Genomic DNA, 10,045 nt, shown 5'->3' with positions numbered 1-10,045 from the left:
ACAGAAGAGCTGGCAGACTACTGTCCCTAGAATTGCAATCAGACACAACTGAGTGACTAACACTTGCACTTCACTTTCACAAGCAAAGTAAGGCAGTGTAAAGTGGTCAGCCTCATATTCAGAGTGCAAAGGAGACCCAGGGTCTCATGTCCTTGATAACAAGAAAGCTAATATAGATGTGGAATAGAAACTATCTGAAGCTCTGCACCCGCACTGTCAATCCAGATTGCTTCTCTGCATCAAAGTAACTTAGACCACTCCCCTCCCCAGACAAGAGTGCATTGTTCCGCTCTTACTGATAACAATTTAAATCAAATTACTTACATTTCTTTTAAAATTTGTTTTAAATTCAGAAGTTTATTGTTTCGTTTTGTGCATTGGCTCCAATGTTAAAACATTATTCTCTTGAATTGGTCACAATGGCCATATTTACACCACAGAAATAACCAAACTCTACAGATAGGGTGTTTATCCCCAAAGAACTGGTTTATCAAGCCCCTCACTACCTCTCTCCTAGTCCTTCAGTTCCCTCCTGGTCAGCGACCATTGTTACCAGATTTTTTGTACCCTTCTAGAACTATTCTATGCACATGTTTCACACTAAAACACACACACGCACCTTTCTTATTTCAAACATTAGCACACTGTACACATCATTCTCATTTTTATCACACTATGTTTTGGAGACTGTTTCACATTAACAAATATACACTCGCCTCAACCTTTTCAACAGGTGCATAGTATTCTGTGAATGGATGTGTCAACTTGTATTTAACCAGCAACATAAAAATGGGTTATAGAAGGAAATGGCAACCCACTCTAGTAGTCTTGCCTGGAAAATCCCAAGGACAGAGGAGCCTGGCGGGCTACAGTCCGTGGGGTTGCAAAGAGTCAGACACGACTGAGTGACTAAATAATATAAAAGGATATTTAGGATGTTCCCTTTGTCGCAGCAAATAAAACCGTAATGAATAATATCATATCCACTTGTGCACAGAATGTTCATTTTAGTTTAACAGACAAGTTTCTGCTCTAGCAAAGGTATTGAACACTGGAGAGTAATACATCAATCTTCCTCTGAAATTTCCTCAAAGTATCAAATTACTTACACTTCTGACAGTCTCTGATTTCAGAGAATAGTTTCCAAATGAGGAAGAAAGCAGTCACTTAAAGGAGAGAGTTGGTATGACACTTAACAGTGCAGTGGGTCCTTGGGGGAAATACTGTTTCTTGTTAACTTTGCAACTGGCTTTATTTGTGTCTTTTTATTCCAGTCTAAAGAATGGCAGGACAGATCTTTACAGTCCAAGCTCTTTTTTACTTTCTCATTGCCTTGGTGGACTGCGTTGAACATGCAGCATAAGCAAGAACTAAATTTCCCTAAGATTAAGCTGCTGAGATTCTGGGGGTTTTGTTTTGTTGTTTTACCAGAGCATCACCTAGCCTAGCCTGGATGTCATAGATTGTTCTATTTTAATTAAATCTCCACAAAATGTACTAGCTTTGGGGCTGGTAGCAGGTGGCAGAAAACTATTATTGGAGGTTGAATGAATGCACAGCCGTATTGTGCGTGCTAAGCTGTTTCAGTCATGTCTGAGTCTTTGTGACCCTATTCGTTGTAGCTTGCCAGGTTCCTCTGTCCGTGGGATTCTCCAGGCAAGGATACTGAAGTGGGTTGCCATGCCCTCCTCCAGGGCATCTTCCCAACCCAGAGACTGAAGCCATGACTCTTACACCTCCTGCAATGGCAGGTGGGTTCTTTACCACTGGTGCTATCTGGGAAACCCATATCCATATAATGCACTGGCAAACTTTTGGTAAAACTGTCATTTGAGGTAATTTGGAAAGCATATCAAGTTCCTAATAACTTGTAGCCTTACAAGATGAGATTGGCCAGTATTGGTTGTTATTGACCGTGTTTGGCAAGTTATCATAAAAAATAGATGAGCTCAGAAAACAATTGGCCAGTGTATCAGCAGGAAAGGGAATAGAGAGTGTCTATAAATTTGGGAAATGATAGGGTTGCAAGAGATCTCAAACAGTAAAACGTAGCACTGAGCAATTCTCTGATAACAAAGTCTGATTAGAATAGTCCTGGAGCAATAATCAAGATAAAACCATTGGGCATATTGTTAAAATTTGTGTGGGTTAAGCTGGCACCTGCTATGTCTTTTCAACTGAACAAAATAGGGTTAATGAAGTAAGATTGTGGCTTTCCCGCCAAAGATAGGCCCAAAGTAATTGCAGTTGAGAGAGAAAGAGATAGAGAAGCAATAAAGCAAAGACATATAGAAAATTCAAGATGTATGACTAAAGAAAAATCAAAACTATGTCCTTTCAAAAGCTTGTGCATAAATATATAGAGCAGCATTATTCATAATAGCCAAAATATGGAAATAATTCAAATGTCTATTGCTTGATGGATAAATAAAATACAATATATCCATACAAAGAAATACTATTTATCAGTAAAAATTAAGTACAGATACATACCACGATGTGGATGAACCTTGGAAATATTATGTTAAGTGAAAGACACCAAGCACAAAGAACCATATATTATATGATCCTTTTAATACAAAATGTCCAAAGTACGCAAATGCATAGCGTCAGAAAGTAGATTTTGCCTATTTCTGAAAGAGCTGGGGTGGGAGAAAGTGGGGGAAATCAGGCATGACTGCTAATGGGTATGGGGTTTCTTTCTGAGATGATGAAAGTGTTCTGTAATTACAGGCAATGGTTGCATAATTCAGTGAAGATACTAAAAAGCTGTTGAATCTTACATGTTAAATGGGTGAATTGCAGGATATATTAATTTTATCTCAAAATAAACTTGAATTTTAAAAAGTATATCTCACAAAGAACTGTGGGTATGGCTATTGGTATATGAAATTGATTAAAATCAGATGAGAAAAGGATGAAATTTTTTAGAGAGTTAAAAATGCTAAAGGGACCACTAGCCTAGAAAGGAGAAAGTGACTGCTTGGGATTTAAAACAGTCCTCAGTCCCAAGCTTCGATGAGTAGACAATGGGCTCACACCTAGAAAAACTGCCTCACACCTAAGGAAGAGCTATTCAGTAATTCCCACTAAAGGCTAAATAGGATATCATAAAGGAAAGACTCTTACAGAGGGTTCATTCAAGGGCTATGAAGACAAGAGGATTTAAGAGTTCCTTGTGAAGGCAGAATTGGAGCCTGATTAAAAACTTATCCCATCTCAGGTGAGGAAGCCCTCCCGAGGTTGGTTCAGCAATATTTTAGAATTGCTACAGACCTGTACTTCCAGGAGTATTTGGTGCACTGACCTTACCTATGATCCTCAGTGTACAGTGTATTGAGGGTTGATATCTTTTTAGTTCCTAGGACTTTCAGCAAGAAGAATCACATCTAGACCTAATGTAGACATAATAAGGTAGCAGCCCAATGAAGGGGAATGCTATACATCGCCCAGAAGTCCTGGACTTGAAGGTTGATGCTGTGGATGACTTTTGCCTCAGCTCCCTCAGGACCACCCCTAGGATTCTCCTCAGCTCAGTAGCTGGCATGTGCTAAACACTAACTGATGGGAATTATGCTAAATTGTATTAGAAAGGAAGCCAGCTGAGTCATGGACATACATAACCTTAAGGAACTTGCTGGAGATCACTCGGCTAGTAATGACAAATCAGATTTTGAACAAATTTTGCACAACCACAAGGTCGTGCTTTTCCCCCTTGACTTCCCATAAACTGTGGCAGTGACAATTAATGTGTAACCATTCCTGGCATTGGTGATTATTAAGTTTTCTTCAGTAAGTATTGTGAAATCTGTGGTGGCCTTTAAATTTAATTATTGCTTACATGCAATGTGTGTGTGTGTGTGTGTGTGTGTGTGTGTGTGAAGAGTCTTATTTCACTAACTTCTACCCCACTAGCAAGAAGGAATGTTCACTTGCTTGCTTCATTGCCTCCAATGCAGGCAGTAAGTACTAAATATTTCTTTTTGGAGCAGTTTATGAGAGAAGAACGTTTTCAAATTTATGAGGCTTTCATGCATTTTGAGAAGAGATTCTCATATTTCACGTATTTCCTTCTTTGGATCTTTCTATTTAGAGATCAGTTTAAAAATACAACCCCTCTATCTGGAGCAGAAGGGTTGTGAACCCTGAGTTCCACATCTCTGGAGACTTTGAGTCATTTTAAAGGCAAAAGATGAAGAAAATAAAAGGAAATTAAAAAGATATATCGCTTAGTTTTGGCCTGGAATGCAGCATGATTCCATGATAGGTTATAGTAGATTGGAGATACTGAAAGAAAATGCGTCATTTACCAAAACTTAAGGGATATTTTTCCCCCCAAGAGAAATAAACAGCTGCTTATTAGAATTGTATCCTTATAGTAGGCATCCTCAATATATCTGGTTCCTTTTACTGCCTATTTAGACCAGATACTTTACTCTTAAAAACTATACTGATGTATGATTTTGCCACATTTTCAGTAAGCATGTATAACTTTGGAAGTTTAAAGTTATACACTTAGGATCTAGGATTAATTTCCCAAATCTTTAAGAAGCAGATGATTCAGAAGATCGGTTTATGATCACTTGTCCTTTGAAAATTAAAGACCTCCAGAACTAAATCTGACGGTCACCATGTTTTTAAGGTTTCTTATCCTACCTATTTAGAAAGGTTACAGTTTCAGCAACCTGAAGGCAGGTTTTGGCAATAGCATCATTGTTGAGTAGGGGACAGGAAATGGATTATTTGACAGTATGTCTCTTTTCCACTTTGATTTCTTCACCTCTCCATCTTTGATATATCTGGAAGGACTTGCTTAACTCCTCAGCAACACATTCACCATCAAGGAGACTTGACCTCTATGTGAACTTGGTTTTCATCTTGAGGCTATTGGGTTGTATTGACGTAAAGAAGACTGAATTGTAGACAGGAAGCCAAGGTCACCATTCTGCCAGTAATGCAAGAAAGATGGGATGCAGCAGCTGAGCTTCTGGTTGGCAGGATTCTTGTTACCTTGGGGTCTCGTTCTCCTGAAAGAACTTCGAGCCATGTTTTTCGAACCCCACTGCATAGAGCCCTAGGTTAAGGCTGCACCTTATGAACCATTGTGGTGGGATGAAGCAGGTGCAAAGAATTGGGAGGCTGAGTCCTTAGAATCTAGACTTCACCTCTGACAGTTTCAATCAGCACAGCTTTGTTTTTATCTACTGTATAGGTTGGGCCCTACATCACATTTAAAAAATAATAATAATCAGATGAAAAAGTTGAACTTAGTAGAACTCCTTTCAGGGAAAGTACTGTAAGTGGTTAGAAAGAATACTAAGGTCAGACATTTAGGAAGGGTGAGAGCAGAAGTGATATCTTTAAGAGCAGAGTGGAAATAAAAAGATATGACAAGTAAACTGCCATCTCAGGAGAGTGGGTACTGATGACTCCAAGCTTTTGTTTTTCCTGAGATGAATTGGCTGATTTGAGGACAGAGTTGAACTACTCATGAGAAGAGGGGACATGGTGTGCAAGGAAGGGTGGACAGAGAAAAGCTCTAGTTCATAGGACAGCCAGGCTGACCTGGGGGAAGAATACGTCAAGCGGGATTTTATGAAGCTGCACACAGTGGCATGTTCAAGGTAAAAAGTCCCTTTACTATGTAATCCTCTGACACCCACACCCAGGTAATATTTAGTGAAACTTGCTTTGGGTCTTTCAGCCAGAGAAAGTAATTAATGCTGAAATTTGCAGCTTGTTGGTTTAGAGGAAAAAAGACACCGTGTTTCATTTGGTGATTCACTAGAAGGACTCTTAAGACTCAGTAGCAGGTATTATTCACTGCTAAGGGCTTCCTTGGTGGCTCAGATGGTAAAGAATCTTCCTGCAATGCTGGAGACCCGGGTCGATCCCTGGGTCAGGAAGATTCCCTGGAATGGCTACCCACTTCAGTATTCTTGCCTGGAGAATTCCATGGACAAAGGAGCCTGGGGGCTACAGTCCATAGGGTCAAAAAAAGTTGGACATGAATTAGCAACTAACATACACACACAAGGGTTATTACAAGAAAGGATACAGAGCAAATGCAACAGGAAAGAGATACACAGCAGGGGATACCAGAGAGGACCCTCACGGGCTTCCAAGACCTTTTTTGCCCAAGGCCACACAAGAATGTTTTTTTGTTGTTGTTGTTAGCACTCAACTGTAGGGGTGTGTGTGGAATGTCTTTGCCTGGGGAAGTCTGAATGAGCCTCAAGTTCCAAGGCTTTTATGGGGGCTAGTCACATAGGCTGGAGAAGGCAACGGCACCCCACTCCAGTACTCTTGCCTGGAAAAGCCCATGGATGGAGGAGCCTGGTATGCTTCAGTCCATGGGGTCACTAAGAGTTGGACACGACTGAGCGACTTCACTTTCACTTTTCACTTTCATGCATTGGAGAAGGAAATGTCAACCCACTCCAGTGTTCTTGCCTGGAGAATCCCAGGGACGGGGGAGCCTGGTAGGCTGTCGTCTTTGTGGTCGCACAGAGTCCGACACGACTGAAGTGACTTAGCAGTAGCAGCAGTCACATAGGCATATCCTGCTCTGCAACCAGGCTTAGCTATCAAAACTCAGAATTCCAATAATGACATCAGGTGCACATCATAAATCTTGGTGTTTATAAAGCAACCTGAAAAGCCAGTATAGGATGATCTGTTGCTTCAAGGATTTGTAACAAAATCATTGATCATCACATAAAGAACATTCTGAGGGTAGCATTCCCAGGAGTTGGCCAAGGGTCACTCAGGGTTCCCTTGAATCAGGCTTGCTGTGTTAATGTTTTCCTCACAACATGTTGGGGACAACCAAATTTGACTAGGATTTGGAAAAGGATGTCGCAAGCACAGACTCATGTTGTAGAGGTTAAAGAAGGCTTCTGCCACCTGGAGGCAGATCATAGGCTAGGCAAGAAAGCCTTCCAATTGGAGACCTCTTGTTTTTGTTTTTTATGGTGTTTTTTTTTTTTTTTTTTTTTTTTTTTTTAATTTTTATCAGAATTTAGTTGCTTTACAATGTTTTTGTTTCTGATGTACAGCAAAATGAATCAGCTATATATAAACATATATCCCCTCCCTCCCACCCTCATCCCACTCCTCTAGGTCATCACAGAGCCTGGAGCTGAGCAACCTGTGCTACATAGCAGCTTCCCGCTAGCTAGCTATTTTAGATGCAGTAGGGTATATATGGAGACCTCTTGTTAAAGATGACTGAACCCTATTTTTTAAGTCTAAGTGTTTAATTTCATGATACTAGCTATATTTATTTGGCAAGCATTTAGTAAATTTTTGAGCCTCACCTCAACTATGCTGCAAAGGGCATATTTATTCATTCAACAATTGTTTTCAGAATGTATGTACTATTTGCTAGACATTGTTGTGTTGGGGGTAAATTAATGAAAACTCAGATGTCTGTTTTTATGAAGCATACAAGTCTTGTGGGGAGAAATCAGAACAGATGTGATTTGAGGAAGCTATAATCTACTGAGTTTAGAGCAAAGTCATAAGAGAAGGCAGGTGTACTGCCTGGAAGTCCAGAAAAAAGAAATCCAAAGAAACTGGTTATTGGTGTCTCTGGACTATTTTATTAGATCAGCCATTCTAATTTGTCTGGAACTGAGGTGTTTCCTAGGATGCAGGACTCTTTCTGCGAAAACTGTTCTCCCAACCATGGGGCTGGGTCCTGCAGCCATGGCTCTGCTATCCACCTATCCACCTGTCCACCTGACCAGAAATTAGGACCCATTATTAGCCAGTGTTTATCTCCAGAAGTTGGCTGGAGAAGTTGCTCTGAATCTAACTGTGGAGCTCCATAGTGAAGTCTGTACACCTGTCATTGAGGTCTCTAGAATAAATCTAGCCTGTTAAACTTTTTATTTTACAAGTTTCTTTTTTAAAAATTTTAATTGGAGGCTAATTACTTTACAATATTGTGATGGTTTTTGCCACACATTCACAAGAATCAACCATGGGTGTACATGTGTTCCCCATCCTGAACCCCCTTCCACCTCCCTCCGCATCTCATCCCTCAGAGGGGGTCATCCCAGTGCACCAGCCCTGAGCACCCTGTCTCATGCATTGAACCTGGATTGGCGATCTATTTCACACTTGATAATATATATGTTTCAATGCTATTCTCTCACATCATTCCGCCCTCACCTTCTCCCACAGAGTCCAAAAGTCTGTTCCTTACATCTGCGTTTCTTTTGCTGTCTCACATATAGGGTCATCGTTACCATCTTTTGAAATTCCATACATATGCATTAATATACTGTATTGGTGTTTTTCTTTCTGGCTTACTTCACTCTGTATAATAGACTCCAGTTTCATCCACCTCATTAGAACTGATTCAAATGTATTCTTTTTAATAGCTGAGTAAGATTCCATTGTGTATATGTACCACAGCTTTCATATCCATTCATCTGCCGATGGACATCTGGGTTGCTTCCATGTCCTGGCTATTGTAAACAGTGCTGCGATGAACATTGGAGTATACGTGTCTCTTTCAATTCTGGTTTCCTCGATGGGTATGCCCAGACAGGGTCATATTAGCCTGTCTAACTTTTAACTTTCTGAGGTACCCCAATCTCCTTCTAAGAAGCTCACTGCCATTTTTTTTCAAGAAATACAATTACTTCAAAATGAAGGGACAAAAGATTTTTTGCTGGATGTGATATTAATGCTTCCATAGCTAAACTACTATTTTGATGCAGTCCAATGCAAATACCAAATGGATATTTTAACATTACTTTAGAACGTGATAAAAATGTGTTTCATATGAATCTCATAAAAGTTTCTAGAGGTCCAATGGTGTTGGCCGGAGAAGGCAATGGCACCCCACTCCAGTACTCTTGCCTGGAAGATTCCATGGACGGAGGAGCCTGGAAGGCTGCAGTTCATGGGGTCGCGAAGAGTCGGACACGACTGGGTGCCTTCACTTTCACTTTTCACTTTCATGCATTGGAGAAGGAAATCGCAACCCACTCCACTGTTGTCTGGAGAATCCCAGGGACGGCAGAGCCTTGTGGGCTGCCATCTAGGGAGTCGCACAGAGTTGGACACAACTGAAGCGACTTAGCAGCAGCAGTGGTGTGGGTATGTTAAGTTCTTCCTTTTATAGCCATGACAGGACGGTCCCTCCTTCCCAGTCCTGGCAAATTGACTCCATCAGGTTGTTCTTGACAAGGTCACTCACTGCTCCAGTAGACAACTGGAGCTGTCTTTTAACAGGAAGTCTTTGTCATCTTTCTTGCTTATGTTAATTAAGTGGATCTTCTTTACTTTGTTGTCAGAAACTGAACTAAAATGAATTTTCTAGGTAAGAGTATTTCCAAGATGATAAACAGCTCTGGATTTTTCTGTTCCTTGGTTATTCCTCAAGCTTACTGGAAATATATGGCTCTCTGCAGTGCTGAAATTTGATCTCAAGGGACCCACCCACCAAGTATATTTCAAATTTCAGATCAATAAACTGGCATCCCGCATTCAATATTTCTTAAAAATGAAATCATTTCACTACGGTTTAACAATGGTGTAACTGAAAACTATGGACTCTGTGAAAACCTGAGTCTGACACATTACCCCAGACTCTTTCCATGAGCATGTTACTTGCACATAGTAGGTGTTTCATTAAAGCTTCTCAGATGACTAGAAACTCTGCTAGTCCTTTGTTCTTGAGATGTTGCAAATTCTGCTGTACTTTCTAAACACAAATAATTCCTTCCCTCTTGCACAATGTTAGTAGCTGGATATAAATTTCTTCCATGTATAAGGTTCCCTTTGTCTTTGGAACCACTCCCTGGCACACCTGTTTTGGGTATTTCACTTTCTAAGCCTCAAGCTTTTTCAACCAAGCAGCAGGCCACACCTGAACTACCGTGTTCCCGTAGTTACCGTCAGTAATCTTCTTCAATGTCCATCCCTAGGGTGACCTTCGGCTGGTCTGATCTCTCTCCAGCCACAGCACTTCCTCCTCTCCTTTACTGGAACTATTCCACAAGGGCTGAACTCACCTGACTTCTTCCCA

The sequence above is a fragment of the Muntiacus reevesi genome, chromosome 4 (assembly GCF_963930625.1).
Source record: "Muntiacus reevesi chromosome 4, mMunRee1.1, whole genome shotgun sequence".
NCBI lineage: Eukaryota > Metazoa > Chordata > Mammalia > Artiodactyla > Cervidae > Muntiacus > Muntiacus reevesi.
Note: the sequence above shows the minus strand (reverse complement) of the source record.